General features: G+C 36.8%; 2 long non-coding RNA genes across 3 annotated transcripts in view; one reads left to right on the top strand and one right to left on the bottom strand.

Moving 5' to 3' along the window:
- LOC128080175 (uncharacterized) overlaps positions 1–25409 on the bottom strand; it is a 98680-nt gene that overhangs the window by 52201 nt on the left and 21070 nt on the right. For both annotated transcript variants that reach the window (XR_008206527.1, XR_008206526.1), the window contains exon 6: positions 14037–14211. This is a non-coding gene — a long non-coding RNA (uncharacterized LOC128080175). The remainder of the gene's footprint in view (positions 1–14036; positions 14212–25409) is intronic.
- LOC128080174 (uncharacterized) lies at positions 727–13474 on the top strand. The gene is made up of 3 exons (XR_008206525.1): positions 727–791; positions 12426–12460; positions 12822–13474. It is a non-coding gene; the product is annotated as an uncharacterized LOC128080174 (long non-coding RNA).

The following is a 25409-nucleotide window of genomic DNA, read 5'->3' as shown; positions in this document are numbered from 1 at the left end:
CAGTGCTCAGGTGCTAGCTCTGTGTTTCATATGCTTTTCTTGTTCTAGACAATTTTCATGCAGGTGGTACTGGGCATGTTGATCCACAGAATTCGATTCCACCCCTTTGTTTCATACACACTTCCATGCCAGATTGTCAGACTGCCCCTCTGCTGCCATCTGTTGCTCAGCAACAAAATGTAACGGAGTATTAGTGGGAAGGTTCAACCTCTACTGCCACACTATTGACATCTGCCTCTGATATCATGGGCCAACATAATAAAACAGGAGGCATGACTTTTGGAGCAGCCCCTATGCATGCTGAAGCCAGGCCATGGCAACAACTGAATTGTGGTGACCAAATTTCCTCCTAGAAGGTTAATAAAACAAAAGTCAGAGGCCAGACCCTAGTTCAGGTCATTCACTGCAGCATGGACACAGCACAGTTTTGCCTATGATTAATTCAATACTAAATATAGATCTATAATCATTTCCTATCCTAAATCTTGTTTATAGTACGGGACAAAAGATAACAGCAGTAAAATGTCTACAAAGTGTTTAAAAATGTACAACTATCAGTTAATATAAGTTTGTATGGGAACTGAGTCACGGCCTGAACCTCTGATTGATCACCTGAGGCGAGCCATGAGTCAGCCAGAGGAGCACAGCTGAAGGCAATTCACCTGTGCTGCCGGAAGGGATGGAGCCAGACTCCACCCCTCCTAGACCTATTTAAGAGCTGGCTACCAGAGAGGAACGATCTCGTCTGGAGATCACCTCTCTTGGTGTTTTCTGGTGAGCTCAGCTGAAGGGTAAGCTCTTCCACTTATTCTCTTCTTGTGATCGTTGTCTACTTTGCCTAATTCTCTTGATTATATTGTGATTATAACATCTTGATATCTGTTGATTATACAATTATATTGTGATTATAACATCTTGATATCTATTGATTATACAAAGTTCATATGCCACCTAACAAAAAACTTTCATTTTTATATGTTCAAAGTTTTCATACAGAAAATATGTGGCTCATTACATTCCATGCATAGCAGTGTGGAGTTTTTATGCTTGCTTTATTTCAAATGCAAATCTGTCAATCTAAGAAGTAATTTTTGAGGAAAAAAAAAAAAAGTTCAGATTCAAACATTCAACAAGTGAGAAAATAGGTTTTTCAAAAATAGCAGTGCCTAGATGTGTTGATGAGACAGTTTATGGATGCTGATGGATAAATGTAATTTGCCTGAGAATGCTAAATTTCAGCTTGTTCTCACATGTAAGCTATTTGCATTTCTGCAGATGTGTTGATTTTACATGCCTTATGGACAAGAAAATGGAAACTTTAAAAACAGCCTTTTCCTATTTATATTTTTATAAATGACTCAGTTCTGTCAGGTTCAGAGACTTGTAGCAATTGATTATGTATGAATAAAAAGATGAGGGGCCAAATCATGAAGATCAGTAGCTAAAATTTCTCTAGTTCTTTTGCAAAAGTAAGAACCAGTTGTATATTACATTCAGGAACACACCTCTGAGAGACAAGTGCCTTGACATCTGTAGATTTCCCTGGGACATAATAGTTCCAAACGCATACTTGAAAGTTTCATCTGTGCTAAAATAAGAGATACATGCAGCTGGCACTTCTCAGTCTTTGTATTCACCCTAGCTTTTACAACAGCTAATCACTAGTTGGCACCTCACGTTAGTTATAATCCTTATCAATTCCTTCATGAATTATACCATTTCCTGCTGTGGTTCTCACACACGTGATGCCACTGGACAACTGGCTCATCACATCTGCACCGTGAGGCAGAAGCACAACTCTGCCTGACGTGACAACCCACAAGTGACACAGGTTCCAGATCCAGCTCTCAACTCCATGTGAGAACTGCAGTCCTGCAGAATAGACTAGCTAGAGAAAAACCATTTTCAATAAACATCAGGTAACACATTCATATGAAAATATTTTAAAATTGTGAGATTATGTGTATGCCCCAAGACAAGATGCTTATTTCTCTCATTTTGCAGTGTTTACTGATTCTCTGTCATGTCATACACTAAACAGAAAATGTTTGAGATGGGCAACATAGTGCTTATCCAGGAATATACAAAATGAAGGAACATCCTTATATTTCTATAGAGATTGGTGGATACAAGATGGAAGTTAAATGGCTTTTCCTCTTCAACACTAGCTAGGTTGCTTACAGATACCTTAGAAAGCCACCTGAGAACTAAACAACTTGGTGAGGCATAGGGCAGGCCGTTAAGTTACCACTTCTCTCAAGAGCTGCACGTGTCTATATAATGAATATCTACAATCACATTACTTCCAACATAAGAAGCCATCAATCGAAATTATGTATTACTTTAAACATTATAATCTCCTGGCATTACATTTTCCCTGTTTCTCATGCTAATTTTGGCTTTTTGGACTAGTGATCTTCGTTCAACCTTTCCCCCATCCATATGCAGAGGTCACTTTTCTGCCAGCACTGCCCTTTGTGGCTGGAGATTACTTCCCCTTCAATCTACCATGTCTATTTTGTAAAGTTCACATTTGAAAAATCTGTTTAAATTAAAAATGACAGATAGCTTTTCTGGAACAGTGGTTTACTCATTACTTCATTCATATTTTCAACTCTTTCCTCTTTGGTGTGAGTAAACCTTAAGGTCAAATCCACTTAGAAATAGTTTAAAGCAGCAGTTGTTACTTAGCTTGAGGACCCAAAGATTAGCTTGAGAAAGATAAGCTCACTTGACATTTCTAACACCTAGCACAAACCAAAGAAAGAATAACAAAACCAAGCAAAGGATAAAGTGATTAAATTCTTGCATGAGGATCCCTAAAACAATTTGGTGAAAAAGGTCAGATAACCACTGCCCAAATACTCCAGAACAAGAATTACACAGAATCGCTGTTCTTGTACTGGGGATTTGCTGGTCAAAGGCAAGTATTTTCTAGAACCTTACATGCTTCTTAGCAGTGAGGACAAAGAATCTGCTGTTCCAGTTACACAAAACTGTGTATGTTGCACAAGATCTTACAGGTTCATTACATTTCATAAATTGGCTGCCCTAACTCATCTACCGCAAGAATATTGCATCAGTATGTCCTGTCAACAATATTACAATTAATCAGCTGTAATTTCCTATGTCACTATTACCATCTCAGTTCAGTAAAACATTTAACATAAGCCTGAGTCCTAGGGAAGCCTAGAATGAAATTTACTATGATGCACAAATACAGATTTAAATCTAAGTGGCATGGTTTATATTTTACCACTCTGGGACTTTGAATCCTACCACAGTATTTGAATCATTATCCAGAATCTACACATTTTCTCAGTATCTGCATCCTCATATCTATTTCTTATCTGTTTTATTCTTTGAGTGCTTGGATTGATATATCCAACCTATATATTACCCTCTGGAACAGGAATCACATAGATAAAGCAATTGTTTTAACCCTTTGAAACATGAGTATAGAGTAAAAGATGTGAGACCAGAGAAAGTTTCAAGGAAAATTGTATCTGTTGTTTAGTTTTTCTGATTTCTCTACTTTGTTAAAGAATAAACATACCTTCAGTAGCTTGAGGGAAAGAAGTTCTTGATGCCATGGCAATTAAGAAACCAAGCTGAATTCATCATTTGCAGAATTCTCATTGCAAACAGAACTTAAAAAATTGAAATAATGAAATGCTGTAAGGCACTGAGAGAATGCAGTATATTTATATATGTCACCAAGTATTCTTTGTAATAAATGCATGACAAACAGTCAATTTGAGCTGATACTTAAGCAATTCATGGGAAAAAGTACCTTCTGTTGTTCACACTGAAACTAATCACAAGTACTGATCTAGTGTATAGGTGAAATCAGTTCAGCTAAAAGTCTCTTTAGTTTTCTTCAAAAATGACAATATACAGAACAGAGCTTTAAAAATTAATGTCTGATCCTATTTCAGTGTTTTCTCATAGAATTATACACTACTTTAAAAATAGGACCATGTGCCTTTGGTAAAACATCGCATACTTTGTGATTATTTATATGTATATGAAGTCAGAATTATTTGGAGAACTGTAAAAATGATTTAAAAGACGTAGGTTGAAAATAAATCCCTCTGATGTCATTCTTTCCAGTGCTGTCCTTTCCTCTGCTATTGTTTATGCTGTTATTTTGAGCAGAATAGTTCACAGTGTTCTGATGTCTATCCCAAAAGGTCTGAAAAATGGAGTTTCAGTAGCTAAGCAGAAATATTTCACCATATAGAAGAAAAATAGCCAAAGGTATTAATTGCTAACAACCCCACTTGCTTCAGTCCCCCACTCCCTAGGTAAATGGGAAAACTACTAAACTACAGTCAATCTCTTTAACACTGCAGTAGATGAAAAGGAATTCAAAAATTATTAATCACAAGCAGAGAAACATCATAATCATCTTTGTCTGGTTACATTTGATAAAAATGACAGGACTTTTTCTGTAGCTCTGCTGTAAAGAATCTAGGAGTCTTGGTAAACACAAAGTTGAACACAAATCAGTAATGTGCCCTTGCCAGAATGAAGGTTTGGCTGTGTTTAGCGAAGCATCACCAGCAGGTCAAGAGAATTGATTCTTTTCCTCTGCTCAGCATTGGTGAAGTCACACCCCAGGTAACAGCTCCAATTCTTATACTGATAACCAATTACAAGAGAAACCTAGACATACTGGAGCAAATCTAGTGATGGAGTACCAAGATGATCAAAGGACATGAGAACCTCTTAGGTGAGGAGAGGCTGTGAAAGGTGGGATTGTTCAGCCTGGAAAAGAGGAGGTTTGGGACCATCTTAACAACCTTTGGATGTCTTCAGAAACTGACTTAAAATGCCCCTGGACAGTTTGCTTTGGGTGGCCCTGCTTGAGGAGAAGGTTGGATCAGATGTCCCTTCCAATGTTTACCATTCTGTGAGTCTTTGCAGAGTTTACAGAAAAGTAGCTAACACATATTGATCATCTTCCTATGCACAAACCTTACACTGAGCAGGTGATAAAACACTGAGTCTGTCTCTGCATCTCCCACCACTACTGGAATTAGAGGCAGAACAACTTTTGTATGGTGAAACTTCTCAAGGAACTGATACCCATCTATGCATTATCACATCTGGTAGTACAGAGAAAGATTAACTCCTTATTCAAGTTGTGTGTCTTTTTGTTTTTTTTTTAATTATGAACAAGGCTTCTCTGGTACTGTGTAACACAGGCCAATCAGTCAATTTCTTATTTAATTTAAATTTAAAGCCTTTAGTTGAAACTTGAAGCCTTCATCTAAAAAGATTTATTCTCTAAAAATACAATTATATTTAATATGAAGTGCAAGATATTATTGATAAAAACACTAGAAAAGAACACTTTTCAATGAAATCATCAGGGAGAGATTCAAACCCCCAAAAAATAATAACTTACGTCATTTTCAGAGAAAATGAGCTCTCTGATTCCATAAGAAAATATGCTAAATCTTCCAAGAAACTGTGAAACAGATGTTAAGAGTTGTGCAAAGATTATTTTTTTTTTTTTAATATCTGCCTTTAAGGTAGAGGTGTTCCTCAGATCAGTGGTAAGAGTGACTGTGAGGAGACATCAGGATGTAAAAACACAGAAGCTTTGGTATATTGATATACAAACACTGCAATGTCTAAGGATGAAATTCCTGAGCCTTTTGTCTTACAAGAAGTATTTAAATAATTGATACTGCATTGTATTTCTACTCCAGTGTTCACCAGTACGATACAAATCAGAGCATCACATTCTTTCAAATAATTAATTAACAAAAGATGTCTCAAATCTGAATTTTGCCACCTTCATATTCTCTCAAGGTTGCTGATTGCCCAGTTGTTTACAGTGTACATCTTTGCTTAAACTTGAGAATTTGCTACTCCTCTAATGGTCTTTGACATCAAATCCTAACCGAGAAATATTTAAACATATATTTAAGATGAATGATTTTTATGACAAAGAAACAGGGAATACAAATAACATTTTTTTTACTCATATTTTAAATATCACTTTTCTTGCAATTCTGACTTGACTGCCTAATGCTACTTTTCAAAACGAAATAAAGAATTTAATAAACCTTTTTACTGAGAAAACTATTGTCTGTTAGGAAATTTGTGCCATATTATTACAGATGATTTGCAGAAAATAGGATATCTGATAAAAGTTCATTATAAAAATCCAATAAGGATTGGAGGGGAGGAGTATGGCTAATTTCTCAGAAGGAAGTGATACATTCCTGATTCTAACAATGTTTAAAAGAATCAATAGTTTCCTTATTTTTGCCCCCTTCTCAGGCTGATAAGAGTATTATTGCTGTCATTACTCTACCTGTGCTCCCACTTCACAAATGATACTGAAGAACATCCTGTTTCCCTTCTGATTTCTTCCCACTCAAGCGCCACCAGCCTGTAGAGATCAATATAGAGGTAATAACAACTGTGTTCAGCATTCTACTGCTTAGACTCAGTGAAGAGATGGGACGAACACACAAGAATGTCATGAAGGCCATTCAATATGTGTAATTTAGCACATTATACAGAAGTGGATAATTTGTTACTTGTACAGAGTTCTTTGGTTCTTTGGCACTTGTACAGAGTCTCAAATGCCAAATAAATAAGAAGTTAGGGTGTGGGTCAGATCAGGTTGAAAGTATTATAGGAGTGTAATTTAGGTTCAATATTTTTGTTTTGTTTTCTTTTAATATGTGAAATGTACTGTAGATCACCACAATGTGAATATCAGTCCAGTGTACAAAGAAAAAAAACATTCATTTCTGTGGTTCTTCAGTGTCAAGTCTCTTTTTATGTACAACAATAACAAACATCTTCCTAGTTGAGGTAGCACGCAACATATGAACTCAATCCTGCTGACTTCCCCTACTGATGTAGACAAAAGAACTTTAAAAACTTAGACTAAAAAGCCATCAACTCTGGAAAAAATTATATTAGCTTGACACACATTACACATTTTTGTCCTCAACTTTCTGACTTTCTCCAACCTCTTAATCCACTAGTGGATTTTAATTACAGGAATATCTTTGATTCAAAAGACCTGAAGAAAATAACTATACCTAAAATTTCTTCAGATAGAGAAGGTATACATGAAGAAAAACAGAACCAAATCTGAAGGAGGACCATGTATTTCCTGTGTCTAATTAAAACATGAAACAAAGAATTCAGTTGATGGTACATAGAGTACAAATAAATGGGCGAGGACAAGCATGGACCCAGCACTACTTGGAATGGAAACACAAACACTTTCCCTTTAAAAAAATAAAAAGATCCCGTAAATCCAGAGATTAATTTTCCCTTCTCACTATAACCTTGTTTGCCAGGCAAGTATTACTTTTCTAATAAAAATTTATACATGCTAAATCTCCAGTGAATGCTGCTAAATATCATACATTACAATTACTGCACCATACCCTATTCAGTAATATCACTGAAACTAAACTTCAACATTTTATTAATGCAATTTAAATACGCAACGTATAGAATATTGAAATGCTAAATAAAGAAGATGAACCATGTCTAAAAATACATATTTCTTTATATACATAGACATATATATATATACATATTTCACACACAAAGGAAAAAGACTAAGCATAACTTAAATGACAGAAACACGATAATAACTTAATCACCTAATTTAAATAAAGTTTAAATAAATTTGAAATGCATAGCTGAACAAGATAAGGCCAGCAGCTGATTCACAGTACCGTGTCTGTGGAAACCCTCAGAAATGGTATCCCTCAAAAGGGATACAGGTATCCCTCAAAACCCTGTCAGAAACCTGTTTGGCACTGGAACCAGATCAAAGAGAGTCAGTCCGCACGTGGGGAAGGGTGGGAAGAAGAAGAAAAGCTTCCACAGTCCACTGTTTCAACCCAGCATCTCTTCCCCTTACTCTCTAGGTCCTCAACCACTTCTGTGTAGCAGATAATTACTTACAAACTCTAATAAACTAAAAGAAATGGTTTTGGCACAGTCGAAATGTTTCGTATTCCAATACAGTATGATCAACAATTAAAGATCTCAGGCAAGTTGTTTACCTAAGCAGTGGTTCAGGACAGAACCAGGGTTTCCTCTTGTTATGTTTCTTTTCATTTTGAGTAAAAATGGAAAAAAATAACGTAATGGGTAACATGCTGGGAGCTGGTGAATTACGGAATTACACTGACTTTCCCAGAGAATGATGATTAGACTGGGGCAGGAAAAAGCTGAAAGTAAGCTCCCTGTTGCTATCAACTTGTCAAAGTAGCAAAGACTACAGCAAATCATTGTTAAACTCCAATTTTAAAACTTTTTATATATAAATTTAAAAAAAAAAAAGAGTATCTGTTTCCCAGCTTTCGATGGCCTGGAATCAGACCCCTGATTTGGTCTTCTCCTCTGGGCTCTTTATGTGCACATGTACATCCCATGTTTTCTCCGCTGACCTAAAGAGGTGTGGGGGAACCCTGCCCTCTCCTCACTGGGACTGTCTCCATCTGAGCTGTCAGCACCTGTCCATGCTCTGTTGCTAGTTATTAGGGCAATATAATAAGTCTGAGCACGCATCCTTAAAACCTTGAAATCTTTATATTAGCTTGGAACATTAAAAATTTAAACACAGAAAAAACATGCCAGAGTTAGAAGCAAATGAGTAATAGGATAGCCTTAATGAAAGCAATCAATAGTAAATCATTGAACTAAGTAGACATTTATATGATATGTGTGCCAAAAAAAGATTTTTATATAGGAGAAACTGAAACTAGAAAAAACTATTCGTCATAATTAGTAAATACTTTCACAGCATTTTAAGGAGGGAAAATTTAAAAAGCCCCAAAAGAAAGGGTAAGAGTTATCAGCTCCTAGAGCTGCTGAACCATTTAAGATGAAGCAAGTTGCTTGCTTCCCTTACTTACATCATTTAATCACAGCTGTGGTTCACTTCTTTCCTCTACTATGAAGGTGTGATATGTCATCACAACTAGACTTTGGTAATACAAGGAGCACAGAATGAACAGTATTCTACATTAGATTTTGTATCTTTTAGATTTTTTTTAGAATATTCATATATTGCTTCCATATATTTTCTTCTGTCAACTGTTGATTAGAGACAATTCCAACTTGTCCTGACTGGCCATTGAAATTCTCTCCTTAATTCTTTTATATAGATTCAGTTTCTGAATAACATTGTAAGCATGGTAGGCAATTTCTGAAAGTCTTCAGTAAGCCATCCATGCTTTTATTTCCACATTTGTAGATAAAGAATGAGTTGTTATATCAAACAAAATTAAAAAATCGAAGAATTACCAGAATATAACCAAGATCTAGTAAAAGCAAACTAGAGAACTTGCTGCTATTAGGAGTCAACAGAAGCTCCTCAGTACTGAGCTGAAGGTAGAGGTAAGAGGAGCGTGGTGCAAGCTACGGAATCCTGAGGTTTCACAGATACTTGGGTCGGTTTACTAGGAACAGGAAAAAGAAAACTAAGGCAACCTCCTATGCTAATCCAAGAGGCATGGAAAGCAGACCAGAGACCGAGCCATATAAACTGTGGTGTCTCCAAGTAAATCTCATCAATTTTCTCTGAAAGTAAATATTGGTGACACAAGGTCTTGACATGAAGTCTAGCAGATGAGAACAAAGGCCTTTCCGTTGTCCTTGTCATTTTTAAGTTGCACAATTTGTCTTCACTTCGTGTGATAACTGTTATGCATCCCGGATAGATAAAACCAGACATTTCAATCCACCTACACATTGAAGCACACACAGTACTGCTCTTTTTTTCCCTTTCCTTCCAAAATGCTTAATGTCCAAGAGATCAAATGTGACAAAAAAAAAAAAAAAAAAAAAAAAAAAAACTGAAAAAAAAAGGAGAGAGACAGACAAATCTTGGTCTATCTATTTTCAATACACTCCCACAGACACATTTCCAAAGCTTCTACAACAATATCTGAGTTTAAGATAGAGCAACATAAACAAAAATCTACCCTCTGCAGATGCTAAAATCTATGCTATTTGATAAATAGGGATTTAGTTCCAATTTACAGGTTCAAAGCCCAGATGATTAAAGAAGAGGAAGCTTGGAGAATACTCAGCACTAATTATACTAATGCTGCTAGTGTAATGAATCAGTTTTGCAATCTGAAAAATTGAGATAAAGAGCTATGAGATCTAGAGATGAAAAGTCACTATATAAGAAATGAGGATCATCATGATCTAAAATAGCACATTAGCACCAATTGCTCTTGGGGCTGTTTTGTCTTTTGACCTCTTTCGCCTGGTTTTTAGAGCAAGAAAGTAGCTCTGATCCTCCGTGTGTCTCCTCCCATGGCCATGAGTGATCAAGGCAATATCTCTAGCTCTGATTTCTGCCAGTGCTACCCTCTGCTCTCTCCTGTTTTCCTCTTATTCAGCCAGGTACGAGACCTCTACTGATCGCAAAACCATCATGCAGGTTCTCATCTACACGACTCTCATCTCTCCACATCTCTTTTGCTTTCTAGCATGTATACTCTCATCTATTTTATACCATATTCTCTTCTGTTCTTTATAAAGCACACAGTACATCATGCTCCAGGAAAGCTCAGAATATCCCTGAAAGATATTTCCACTGAATGGTTTCATGCTTCAGATAAGCATAAGATGTCTTAGCGCAAGAAGTATTAAGACAGAAAGCAAGAAGTCCTCCATTGGTTTGTAAGGTAACACAAGGATGTGACAATATCCCAAGAATAGAGACATTGTAAGGACAATTATAGTCAGGTCTTTGGTAAAGTGGCAATTACAGATGTGACAAAGAAAGCACTGAAGTCAGCATAAACATTTTCTTTCAATTTCAGTGGGGCCTGCATCTAGCAGGACTTGAATAAGGCTTTAAGAAATCAAGCATGACTGGGAAAGGGCAGATCTCTATCTCTTCCGTTGTCTCAAGACTGAGCAGATTTAAGTACTCAAACATAATGATTAAAGTGGTAGAGAAAATTTTACATCTTGGCATCAAAAAGTTGAAGTCAGTATCATTTACATACACAGAAGAAGTTGTTTGCTCTATTTTAAAATCCCTGAAATCTAGCTGGCCCTAGTTCCCTCATTGACAGACTGAAGAACACACAGTTGGTTTTTTGCCTTTTCACTTTGCTCATGGTGGGCAGCAACATCTTTAGTAGCTTTCCCAAGGGAGCTTGCACACAGGAATGAGTTTGGAATCAGACCCTCTTGCCCACATGAGCCCTACCCCACAGTCCCACAGTCAGTTTGATTTCAGCTCTGAGAGTTGCCTTTGACATGTCCTGTGATTCCAAGTGGTATCTGTTCAAAAGGTGCAACCACACGAGCATGTGCAGGACATTCATATAGCACCAAGCAGGACTAGAGCAAGAAGACATGTTTGCATGTTTTACATAAAATTTGTACTGATTTTTATGATTAAGTCTAAATTGAAATAACACATCTCTGAAGTTGTCCAGCACTTAAGACTAGCACTGTTAAGAAGATTTTTTATGAGAAATATTTAAATATGTATGTATTATAAACCCATAATATTCAATAACTATTATTCTGTACTTGTGACACTATTTTTGCAGACTGTAAATACTTCAGAAGTCTGTACTGACCTAAAAGGATAAATATTATCAACATATTGCAAGCATTAATACTCATATCTATGCACTCTAAGAATCATCTGGCAGACTAGAGTAGTTTATAAAGCCATTTTTCATGAGCATATAAAGTTTCCTTGCATTATACACTAGTAAAACACACTATAAAAGTAATTTTACAGAGACACGAAAGTGAGACGTCGTAAGGACAGAAATTCATGGAAGTATCTTCATTGAACATGCTGTCTTCGAATACCCTAGTTGAGCTTACATAACAAATACTCTCAAATAATCTGTGGTTTTACATATTGACTGTAAAGTGATGTTTGGCATAATAAATGGCTAAATAAAAACCGTTTGTCTCAATTGTGTTTCAGCATTAGTTTGATGTTGTCCTGGTCCCATGAGTTTAAGGAGTATCTTTAGCACTAGTTCGAAGTAGTTTTCGTGATTTAATTTTATATTTATGCCTTTGCTCAGCTGCAAGAGATTTTTCCAATAAATAAAGAGAGTGGCAATGAATCTTACATTACAGCTGTAAATTCTGGCACCAGGCTACAACGTTAGTGATGCAAAGGCTGTGCTTGTGTTTGTTTTTTTTTTCTTGATAAATATATCAATGTCCGTCTAAAGCCTCTGGTGGAAATATGGCTTCAATTTTTTTCTTAAAAACATGGATCAATCATCGTTGCCCTTGCCTATTCTTTTCTGTCAAAATTTTCAAATATGTTGGAGTATCTGTAGAAAGTTTGGGAAACACTTTGGCTACATGTCTTACAACCCTACTGCGTAACATTTAACTTAGGGCAGCTCTTCCTCACTTTCTTTCAGGTATACAAGAATCTAATCAGCACTGAAAGATGAATGTGAGTAATGACAATCCAACATATTCAAAAGACACTATATCGCAACATAAGCACCTCTCTTGCCTGCAGAATACTTTGCTATTACAAGCTAATTTAGCTTCCCTGCCCTTGGGCTCTAGGTTTTACGCTGCATATACCTAGAAGAAATCATTGGATCTCCTATCAGTTGATACAGGTAGAAAAGGAGAACCATAGGTTTACATGCTAATTAAATTGAAGGGAATTTTGTGCTTGGGACTACAGCGTCACTAGGAATATTTTGCAAAATAACAGTAGAAGCTTTCTGTTTTGCTGAACCACCTGTATTTTTTCTGTGCTTCGTAAATACATTTGGTTTTAAATGCATGCCTTGTCTTTACAGGAAAGAAAAAAAATAAAAAGCAATTCCAGACAGAAGTGGAGAGCCATTAAGAACTAAATACTTAATTTTGTGATTCTGTAATTTGTCATGACCACTAGTAACAAAGGACAGCCTGTATTCATAAATCTCTTATCAGAGTTATGTTAACTCTTGCAGGCAGATTCCAACATGCCTCTTTCAAAATGCAAATAGATTGTGATTTGCTACAAGCAAATGAGGAGGAGAGGAAGACAAGAAGAGTGGGCTTTACCTGACGTGATGTTTGCTGCTTTCGCTTTTTTGTCAGTGACGTACTTACATCTCACTGAAATATAACATGTGGAAGTAGCTTTGATCCTTTTCTTTCTAATGATCTGTTCAGTCAGCAACCTTGTCATGAAAATGTGTCACTACTGTCTTGTTAATGCACACCTTATGAAAGCAATATTCTTTGAATGGAAACATCAAAGATGTTCCTTAATCTACCACAAGGAAAAGTCTCTATTTTATGGCCAACACTAAGTACATAGAGAAATTGCAATACTGCACGTCACTGAAAAAATGCTCTTTGTTATAGCATTGCATAGCTAAAGTCAGCACAATATCATTGCATTAGTCATTACCTGGATAGCCTCAAAGATACCATAAATAAATAAAAAGTAATTGTATCAATATTTGCTTGAATAAGTAAATGATGCCTTCTTATCTAACTAAAGTCAGACTGATATATTAATGAAATTTCTTCGGACTTGTTTGTGGGTAGAAACAGAGTATCTATGTTGCAAAAGGACCTGAAAGTGTATCTGTGCTGCAAATGATGTAAATTCGCTCTTAAGGCAAGAACCATATTCTGTGAAGCCTGCATAAATAAATGTGCTGTCTGGCACAAGAGAAACACACCCCCTGGAGCAAGGAATCTCGTGTGCCAAGGCCAGGGAGCAGACAGCCTCATGCACCATCTGCCCTTTAGCCTTTGGAGGAGGCAACTGTCACAACAGCCTAATCAGAGACAAGACTTTCAATATGGATAACAGCATTAATAATAACAAATTGCAGACTCTGAGTTTGAATAATTCTACCAAAATCAATGGATTTCCATAACACAAACAACCTGGTTGTATTGATGCTTCATGACCAGGCATTGAGAAATGCACCTTTCAGCACCACAGCATCTCCGTTCAAAAGATCAAACCATAAAAAGAAATTCAGTAGGAACATAATGATTAAATAACTTACATTAGCTCGAAACCATGTGGATGCCCCATCCCTGGAGATATTCAAGGCCGGGGTGGATGGGATCCTGGGGAACCTGGTGTAGTATTAAATCGGGAGGTTGGTGGCCCTGCTTGTGGCAAGGGGGTTGGAGATTCATGATCTTGAGGTCCCTTCCAACCCAGGCCATTCTGTGATTCTGTGAAATAGAATGGTTTTAGGGGCAGTCACTTTGTACAGATGTTCAAAGGGTGTTTCACAGAATATAAGGCAACTGATCATAATTTGAACACCAGCAAAACTTGTTCTTAAAAACAATAATCCCCACATCAAACACATACTTTCAACACAAAAAGTGATTTTTTTTTTCACCAGACCAAATATAAATATATCTGAAAAGCAAGCATTTTAGTGATAGACACACAAATAGGAAGTTTTAACTAGAAGCAGTATGTCATAAAGAACACAGCTACTAATTATATGACTAGAACTATAAGAAATAGAAAAAAAAAAACAAACAAACTGGAACAATAGTTTATATTTTCACTGACTTGAAATCTGTAGTTAGACCTGCAAGAAACAAAGATACTACAAGGGTCCAATGAGGGCAGATTTTGGATAACAAATTTAGATTTTTTTTTCCTCCTAGCAACTTAATAATCATGAAATTATATAACAAATCTGTGAACCAATTACCAAATGTCAGAAGGTGCCCTGATTAAAATACACATATCCCCTGGAACGTGTCATATTCACAAATTAGCCATGTGTTATTTATAGCTCCTCAAGGCACACAATAACGAGGAAAGTGGTAATGAAATCTGAAAGCCTGAATATCTCCCTTATGTTTGAAAGCAAATCCCATGAGACCCATCTGTAGTTCAAACTGGTGAAAAAATTATTTCAGAAACAAACTGAAAAAAATTAAAAAGAATATCTATCATCTCTACAATTTCACACTTTGTATTTTATTTTTAAAATAATGAAGCTCACAGTTAAAATCATGCCATCCTCCATGCTCCCATACATTCCTTCTATTATTTCTTCAAAATTATCTCTGAGTTTCTTATTGGCCCTTACTGGGATGACAAAAAACATCTTCAGAGTTTCAAGACAAAATCCTTGTAATTTCAATAGTCCAAAGAACTTGAATCCTATTGTCAGTCAGATTGGTTTCCACCTACAGAGCAAATGATGGGGGGGTGGGGGGGGGGAGGTCTTACTATCTCCATCTCAGGTCCCTCATAAGGTACATTTACACTTACCTTCATTCCTCAGAGAGATACACTTGCTTCAACATTTTAACATCCATACATTGACATTCACAAGGCCTTTATGATTTCATCTCTGCCATTTTGCTTCCCACACTCTCTAACACTAATCTTAATTTTTTTTTCCTGTATTTACTCTGCTCATTATCAATAAGAATGATTATTCTGCTTTGCATGTAAGTTTTTCTACTTATGATCACATATACACATACAACATAGGACATCACCTTGTGCTGTGTATTTTTGCCAGTGATGAACAAGATACTGCATGCCATGCTCATAAAAATCTGCACCAGAGGAGGTGACCCACTGTTGTCACCACTGCTGAAATGCACCATCCACATCCACAGGCTGGTTTTCATCAATGTTCAGCAAGTATTGATGAATGTCAATAGGTGACATTTTTGTCCACACGGAGGAATTCAGTGACACATCTTTGCTTCATACGCATTTCCATGTCAGACACCATTTTGTCAGACTGCCTCCCCTGCTGCCATCTTCCACATGGCAACAAAAATAAAACATTTAAAAAAATCATTAAACTACAAAAACATTTAAACATATATCAGAATATTTAAAATATGTTTCTAATTACTCACTGGTAAAATAATCAGTATTGCTGTTTTTCAGCTCCTCAGTAATTTTTTTATTTTCCCTTGAGATCTTTCCACAAGAGTCTCTCTCCATAAAAATTCCAACAACAAAATGAACAGCAACAACTTCCACCCAAAGTCCTGTAAGAACATGCTGGCTTTTTCTTTTCTTGTCCTCCTTTTCCCTTTGACTGCTGTTTTTCTTTCTCTCTCCCTTTGCCTTTGTTAGCTATTTCTAGTGTTGTTAGATACTTCAGGCAGCCAAAAAGCTCTTTGAGGTGTCTGAAGGGGAGAAAATCATACTAGAAAACAGGAATTGCATGTTTTTATTACTTTTGCAGACCTGACTTTTAGCCAGAGGGTTAGCAGATGGGCATGTGCTGCCAGAACATGTTTTGAATTTAAACAAAATGACACTGGCTCTCTCCAGGCTGCTTGAGAGACACAGTGATACCGCTTCTACCTATACCCTGTGCCCAAAGACAAACTGCATAAAGGTTTGAGTTACTTGATTTTAATCTTCTCTTTATGTTTAAGAAAATGCAATCAGGTCTAAATAAAATAGTTCACATCTTCCTTAATCTCCCATTTTTGCAGTGCTTTTTACCTATTCTTTAATATTCTGCATTTTGAACAGATCTGAAATATGATTTTTAAGTACTTCTAATGAATAGAAGCTATTTTGAACAGATCTGAAATATGATTTTTAAGTACTTCTAATGAATAGAAGCTTCTGATTTGTGGAGACCAATAAGGAACTTTAAATGCAAAACTACAAAAAGCAATCCTCAAAATATGTAAATTGCTCCAAAAATAATGCATTCTATTTATTTCCACGGAAACTACAACAGCTAGAAAAATCTCGTTAATACCATCTGATAGAGCAGATTCTCAGATACAGAACACTACTTTTTCAACATCTTCACCACCATTAGCTATGCATTTTTGTGAACAATGAAGAAGAGCGTGCATGCCATGTTCACAAAAGTCTGCTTCAGCGGAGGTGACCAGAGTTGCTGTCACCATTGCTAAAACAACATCACCCACCACCTCACCGTGTTCACATCCACTGGTTGGTCTCCATTCAGCAAGTGTCAGTGTGAGTCAGTGGGAATCATTTTTTTCACATGAAGGAATTCAATGACACAAAGCTCCATATACACTTCCATGTCAGATACCATTTTGTCAGAAAGTCTCTCTGCTGCCATCTATCACACAGCAAGAAAATGTAATGGACTACTGTAAGGAAGGTTCAGCCTCTATACTGTCATACCACCAACATCCACCTCCAATGTCAGGGACCAACATCATGAAATAGAAGGCATTACTTTCAGAGCTGTCCTTGTAGATGCCTTTCTGTTTACTTCAACCAGAAGCATTAGTAGTCACCTACTAGATGGCATCAGTGAGAAAAAGACTTCCCACCAGGTGAACAGAAGGCCTTTGGTTTCAGTGACTTACGAAAATTTTAAGCTGAATGGAGCCTTCTGCCACTATTCCATTTTGGTCTGTGTACTACATTGCTCTTGAGTGCTATAAATTTGCAACTGGGGTTGGCCAGCAGGGTGAGGGAGGTAATTGTCTCCTTTTACCCTGCTGTTGTGAAGCCCTGTTTGGAGTACTTCATCCAGGCCTGAAGCTCCCAGCATGAAAAGCATGAGGTGATGTTGAATCAGGTCCAGAAAAGGGCCATGAGAATGATCAGAGGGCTGGAGCACTTCTCCTGTGAAGAAAGGTTGAGGAAGTTGGGCTTGTTCAGCTTGGAGAAGAGGCCCTAGGGAAACCTTGCTGTGACCCTCTAGTACTTAAAGAAGATTAGAAACAAGAGGGAGATTTTTTTTTTACATGATGTGACAGTGAAAGGACAAAAGAAAATCATCTTAAAGTAAAAGAGAGATTTACATTGCATTATGAAGAAATTCTTTGCTCGGAGGACTGAGAGGCACTGACATAGGCTTCCCAGAGAATCTGTGGATGTCCCATCCATAGAAGCGTTCAGGTTGGATAGGGCACTTGGCAGCCTGACCTAGCAGCTGGCAATGCTGTCCATGGCAGGAGGTAGGAACTAGATGATCTTTAAGGTCTCTTCCAACCCAAGACATTCTATGATTCTACAATTTCTGTCTCCTACTGATGATGGTATTGAAAACAACCAAGCCAGAGCTAGCTACTTGTGAAGTGCATTCACAGGCTTCTATTCAATGGACAGACTTGCTTAGAACAGATATGAGTTGGGTACATCAGGTTTTGGTCATCAGGAAGACTTTCTGGGGCTATCATAATGCAGATTTTTCCCTGCCACCTCTTATGTTTCCTAATTCCAGAGCTGCCAGCTGGAAGGTTCCTATTTCTCCCCGTCAGGGACCTCAGTGCAAGCTAATGGAGCACCCTGTCAAAAAGAATTGTCTTTTCTGCATTTCACTGTCTGCTCCCTGAGACTGACTTCTTTTCATGACTTAAGAGCTGACAGAACAACCTGAACAGATTTGGTTGGGTTGAGATTTCACACTGAATCCAAGACCAGCTCTAATTGCTTCTGCTCCCTGGAAGAAATTTGCATTAACTGCAAATGCATCATCTTGCTTCAGAAAGCTTTCTGACGACCTCTGGGGCTCAGAGGCCACCTCCGTACCCAAACATTTGCAAAAACTCTTTAAATTGCAGGGTATCAACTGACACCCTTTTTATTTTAAAATTTGATGGTATTTTCATCTAAGGATAGAAAGATTTCATCTAAGGAATCTTTCATCTAAGGAAAGATTCCACTTTCCAAGAAATTTTTCCATGCCTTCTCTGACCGGCAGTGATGTTCAGAAGATGTAGAGGATCAGTGTCCCAATGGCCAGTTCTGTGTTGCCAGCAATTGTGCCCCAAAGGGTATCAAAAGGCATCAAAGCAGCCCAAAAATGTCTCCCTTAAGAATACCACTGGAGTCACTGATGTGAAGATAAGAAATTGAGTAATGCAGTCAGCACCTATTCTCTACTTGAGACCACTTTCAGCATGACGGTGTCATCAGAAAGTCTTTTATTGAGAAGTTCAAGTTCAAGTACCTTAACTTCAAAATTTAAGTTATCTTCATGAAACCATGCTATTTTGTTCATTTCAGAATGTAACTACCTTTTCTTACCAGGATGCTAGGTGGTAATGATTGCCTTTTGTTAGCAAAAGCAGACTCTATAAGCTATTGTGTTGCTAATTTTGTAGTTATCTTGACTTCACTAATATCCATTTAGCTATTTCTTTTCTTTATGGGTACCATTTAGCTTGATTCTGTCTCACTTTGAACCTCTGTTGATGCTGAGGATTTAATGCATTTTTTTTTATCATACTGTGCAAAATGCTGATGGAATTTTTGTGCAGATTCTTTATTGAAAGAAAAAGATTATTATTATCCTCCCCTTTATATTATATCTCCAGAAATCTATGCACATGCTTTGCAGCCACCCACTTTGCACAAGAGTATGAGGAAATCATTTTGTTTTATTCACTACAAAAGCACATTTTTAGAGATGTGTCTTCATAACTGTCCTTTTTTAAATTTGTGTATGCATAATACATTGCTTTTAAACAGGACTTGACTGAATTGTGCCAAATGTACAAACCTCACCACTCTGTCTGCTTCTTAGCTCAGAAGTGAAGTCATTTACGGTGAAATCAAAAGGACTTTATTAGATTTGAATGCAGAAAAAGACTTTAATTCACTGACTTTTGTGATGAGAAAGCCCCATTTGCACTCTGTATTAGTCATTCAATTACTCGATTTCTAGCATTTTTAACTGTGCTAAACCCACCCAAACTTTTTATTGTCCCACCCAACCAATCCTTGATCTATAATGGCAGAGAAGAAAGAGTGAGCTTCCTTCATCCCTGTCCTCCCAAGAGTTTTCATACTTCCATTAAACTCCTTTCTGTCTGCTACTCTGACTTATCAATGATCTATGGTAAGGATCTGCAGCTACCCAAATTAAATGGCAATTGACTAAAAGTATTCAGAAACATTTTTATGTAAGCACTGAGTACACTGTGCTTATTATTCCAGCCAGCCAGCTATTCAGCCGTCCTGATTTACACACGAATAGCAGCTGGTTATTAAGATGTAGTTGTGATATCCATATATTGACCATATGCTCATGTAGAGAAGCAGAAGCGAATGTTTTCTATGAAACAGGATTAAATGAAAATAATTAAATAAAACAGCATAAGACTGAAAATGCTGCCTAGTGAGTCTATTTACTTATTATGCTCTGTATTTCTACAAATTCATTTTGCAGTCAGGATACATGGGGCTTGAATAATTTTCTGCCATTACATTTTTCGTGCTCCTAAAGGTAACATGGTAATGATTTTCAGTAAATATAAAAAATCTGCTCATTTCTCTAAAGATTTGTGTTCACTCTGAATGCATTTGTGACATCACGTTTTCAGTGGAGGAGTGAAAATATAACAATCTGTATTCCTGAAAAACCAAGAAACCAAAACTGCTTTTGCAAAAGAGAGAAGAGAGGAGAAATGAGGCAAACTCTGTGTTCAAGTGCAAGTAGGCTGAGAAGTGTAAGCGGGGAGACACATATGTAGTGTGGCACAACACTTTCAAAAGCTAGACACAAATACTACATCCAAATAAAAACATAAAACTTCTAACAGACACCTCTCAGCAGCACGGCTCACTAATGTGTTAGGATTCCTTGCTAATAGTGCTCTGAGAGCAAAGCTATGGCACAAATTGAACAGGGAGTCCATTTTACAGTAAAGTCTCAATAAGAAATATGTCATATTCAGTATTAGTGTTTGAAAAAAACTCTCCTTGAGCCTCTAGATTATGTGTTTTGAAACACATAATCTTCCAGCTGCAGCCATAAGGAACAAGAAAATAATTTCTGAAGAAAAATAATATCTATATAGCCTCTTCACAGCTTTTTTATTTTGTGCATACTTCCTTTTAGGCACTGGCAATAGCTGCACGTGGAACAAGCAGAAATTACCTCTTCTGCAAAGAAAACCTGCCTCATTGATCAAAGCCATATTTTCACTTGTTCATATACAATATACTGTTTGTTTAGTAGGCAAATATTGAAATTTGAAAGTGCTTGGAAAAGTATATTTAAAAATAATAAAGCATATAAATAACACTGAGAAATGCTTTTAAGGGCACCCATTCCCTATTAAACTCTCCCAGCTTCAGGTGTTATTACTGCCTTACCAGAAATTGGCACTGACATCAGTGAAAGAAGACTCGGCATTTCAATTCTTTAAATAAGATCTCTAAACAGGACTGTCACTTTCACTTCACTTGGACTGATTCAGTTGAAAATCCCATATAGAGGAATCTGTTTGGAAAAAGTCAACCTACAGTTTGCAAAATATCAGTTGTAACAGCTGCAGTAAATATTTCTATAAAAGATTATCAATATTTCTATCAAGGATGAGCTGAAAGCAGATCAGGATCTAAAATTTAATTATATTTACATATGCATGCCTCGATATACAAGAAAAATTGCTAAGTTGATGGAAATTTTTCACCAGCTTCAGTGGAAGCAAAATTTCCCACTGAATGTTTTACTTTTTACGATGTCAACTGCGACAAATGACTAGAAACTACATTACTCATTTTCAGTGCAGTTTAAAACTAATTAGAGGCAGGCCAATTGTCCAAGTGTTATGCTTATACTAAGAAAATACTTAGAAAAATCATGTGAAGCTTTATAACCTGAGGGGAGAAAAAGAAAACAAGCTTAGGTTGAGGTCTAAATCAAATACGAAGCAATCTATATTTTCCATTAAAGCCAATGTGAAATTGGCCATTTTACAAAGGTCTTGATTGAAAACCATGTGAAAGTTAATGGCTTTCACTCAGATGATCCTCAGCACTCAAATAAGAAACAAGGCAAAAGCAGACTCAGAAAAAAACAGATCTTGAAATAAAGACCTACTAGCACAAATCACGGGAAATAAAAGAAACAAATTAAACATCTCTAGAAAATTATAAAATGATAAGACTAGAGGGAGAATCAACAATGAAGACTCTCATTATACTTGTCATTTCTGCATTATTTTTCTCTGCTTCTTTTTTGTTCTTTTTCCTTTATCAGAGACATACCAGTTAGATTTGCCAATATTGATTCAAGATGCTACAAGCCTTATCATTTATTCTTTGACATTTGGTGTTTTTCTCATTCTTTACTTCTAACAAAAAACAATAGAAATGTTCGTAAAGACTTCTTGATTTGAAGTCTAATTAGCTTTCTGTGAAAAAATCCAATGTCTTTTGAATTCCTATTTCTAGGTTCTTTTGTGGTCAGTTTAATTAAGTTTGTTAATATGATGCTTCACGAATAAAGAATGAAAGGAAAAAAAAAGTCTTAATAGTTTAATAATTTAGGTTAGGCTTGTCAGTGCCAATTAATAATTAGTGTCCATTAAACTAAGACAGAAATCAGCTGAATCATTTTCTAGTGTGGTTTTCTTTACAACATCCTATGATTCCATCCTGATTTTTTTTAATGTTGTCCTTAAAATTTTGGCATCTTATAAAAAAGAATACTCAGAGAAGAAAAAGAAGCCATGAGACAATATGGCTACTTCCATTCTCCTCTCTCCCCCCAAAACAAGAGGCAAAAAATTGTTGAAAAGCTTGAATACATGAGTTCACAGTTTAAAAGGCCTGACAACCTCTTATGGTGCTCTGCTGCAGGAGCTATGATTTCAAGAGTGAGAAAAGTGGCTCATAAACGCTACTGATAGCCGAAAATTAGGTGATGAAGAACACTTCAGAATGTTTAAGTGTGGTAGGTATGATTACAGCAATCAAAATCCTATCCCATTTTGCTACAATTTATTTTGAACAGCAAGGTTAAAAAAATCATATAAAAAAGCTGCATGATCCTAAAATGTGCAGTACGCATAAATGTTAGAAACAGTAGTGACAGAAGCGTACACAGGCTGTTGACCCAAATGGCAACGTAGCTTTTATTTTGTTTTGTTCTTTCAACCAAAAAGATTCCTACTGCTTCTCCAGGAGGTTTCACCCCTATGTTATGGTCTGAAGTAATTCTTTGTCAGCTTGGTATTACAGACTGTCCTGTTTCCCACAATATACCTATGCCAAAAAAGGGCTTAATCCTTAATCATAACACTTGGGCATTGCAAGGACGTTTGCATAAGTAATTGATGAGCTGTAATGATTTGGTATACATTACAACGTACAAGCAGCAAAACAGCACAGCAACATAGGCAGTAAGACATGAATTTGGTCTTACAACCATGAATATAACCTTTTTGCTCCAGAAAATGAATATTACCTTAACATTTGTATATACTATACGCATAATAGTCTTTCTTCTTTGGAAAGCTATTTTTGGCCACTTGGGATATTTTCTCCTCTTCACATAGTGACTTCCCGTGTAGTTTCAGAGATGTTTATTGCTCTTGTTCTTTGCCTGGCAATTGCTCCACAGCTTGAGGCCACAGTTCATTCAGAGCACTCTAGGGTGAAGCCATGAAGCCAGCACTAAACACCCTCAACTCTTGGCTCTCCTGTAGAAAGCTTGCAGGAGATAGGATGTCTCCAAGGTTCATCACATAAACCTTCCTATCTTCCCTACCAGTGCAAAATAGCCCCATAAATACACCGTGACACACACATTAAAAACTCAAATTGAGCTAACCTACCACAAGAGATCTGCTCTTTCAGCAGAGGACAAGAGAATAAACAACAGATGACAACTGTTAGGTTACACTCATCTTAAACCAACATAACTCCACGCTGTCACCAAATACAAACCCTCTTTCTTCATTCTGTCGCTGAATCAGCAAGCTCATCCCAATTCATTGGAAAGCTGCACTACTGCTAATGGACATAGAAGAGAGTCAACAATGTAGGACAAACATATAGAAGAAAACACAAAAATCTAGTACTGATAGCAGTACTCAGTACTGCTCAGATTAAAAAAATGCAAATAAAATTCATTTCTATCTTTTTAATCCTAATACTTAAGGACAAATTCAGCATGAATGCCTGTGTGCTTTATTCATTAGCAGTAAAATAAACTAAAAAAAGTCTTTCAGTAAAATACATAGGATATAAAACAACAGAAACAAAAGTTGTAATGAAAGAAATACAAGTTAAATGAAAATCTCTCCTGTGAGGTTAGGAAGCAACCAGATGTTCTTAACTTCTGCCAGAAACTGAAGGTAAATCAGAAAAGGCATGTGAAGCTCTCAGCTGAAGATCTGCACTCCAGACACAGAAGTTAATTGGCAGCTAGCTTCTTCACAATAGTTTAAAAGATTTTAAAACCCAAAGGGATTAGCATGATCGACAGATTTGACCTTCCTTATACAAGAGGCCAGAAAATGTCATGCAGTAAATCCTACATCAAATCTCAAAACTTCAGAGCTAAAGTAGAATACATATTCAGCTAAGTATCCAGACCCAGCTTCCAAGATGTAAAGATATGAAGTGTTCATTGGCAGCCTTTAAAAACTGATCTACCTGCTTTTATTGATAATGGTTGCCTACTAGGTTGCTCAAGGAGGTTGTGGATGCCCCATCCCTGGAGGCATTCAAGGCCAGGCTGGATGTGGCTCTGTGCAGCCTAGTGGTTGGTGACCCTGTACATACCAGGGGCTGTTGAACTAGATGATCATTGTTGGCCTGGGTTGAAAAGGACCTTCTATGATTCTATGACTCTATAACCCAGTTTCAGTAGCCCTTTCTTCGACAGAAGTAGCCACTGCCATTAATTCCTGGCTTCCTATTACACTCTTTTTTTTTTCTGTTATTATTTTAAAGAAATAAAAATGAAATTGTAATTTCAAAAGAGAAATAATAATGCCATCAAACTAAAATTAAAAAAAATAAAAGAAAAAAAAAAACTCCACAGTGCTTATTATATGATTTTAGAGAAATTCTGATTGAAACGCTTTGAGAGAATTGTTGAGAGATATTTATATTAATATATTCATTAAGCACAGAATGCACTACTCATTGATTTAATCACCTTTCATAAACTAACCGCTATTGCTATTCTTTGTCATCTTCTCTGCTTAGAGAGTATTCAGTGACATAACATTATTTGTTTTGCACAGCGTCCATCATTGCATTCAAAGGAAAAATGTAACATTAGCTAAACAAGCAGCCCAGGAGAACTTGTGAAACTCTTCAGGTTTCCTGCATACACAATCACTCAAATCACTCACTAAAATGTATTAGGAATAAAACTGCTTTCTTCAACCTCCTCCCTTGCAGACAATCTGCAAATTTTCTAGCAGCTGCACTGAAGCCATTCAACTGGTGCCTAAAGTGAGCAACATATAGTAGCCCCAGGCGCCCACCATGTCCATGGTACTGCCTGCGATACGAGAAAAATCCCTATTTTCCTCTTTTTAATTAGTTCTTGAAGGAAGCCTCTTGCTGGCTTCTCCCTTGTATGCTGAGCTGCTTGCTCCCTGCCAGGCTGATGAGATCTTGTAACTAGATCCTCCCTTGCAGTCTAATGCTACCAAATGCAGACAGGGAACCAATGCTGTAC

Source organism: Tympanuchus pallidicinctus, unplaced genomic scaffold (assembly GCF_026119805.1).
Source record: "Tympanuchus pallidicinctus isolate F22 unplaced genomic scaffold, pur_lepc_1.0 scaffold2, whole genome shotgun sequence".
NCBI classification, from domain to species: Eukaryota; Metazoa; Chordata; class Aves; order Galliformes; family Phasianidae; genus Tympanuchus; species Tympanuchus pallidicinctus.
The sequence above is the reverse complement of the archived record's forward strand: the minus strand, read 5'-3'. Positions and strand labels throughout refer to the sequence as shown.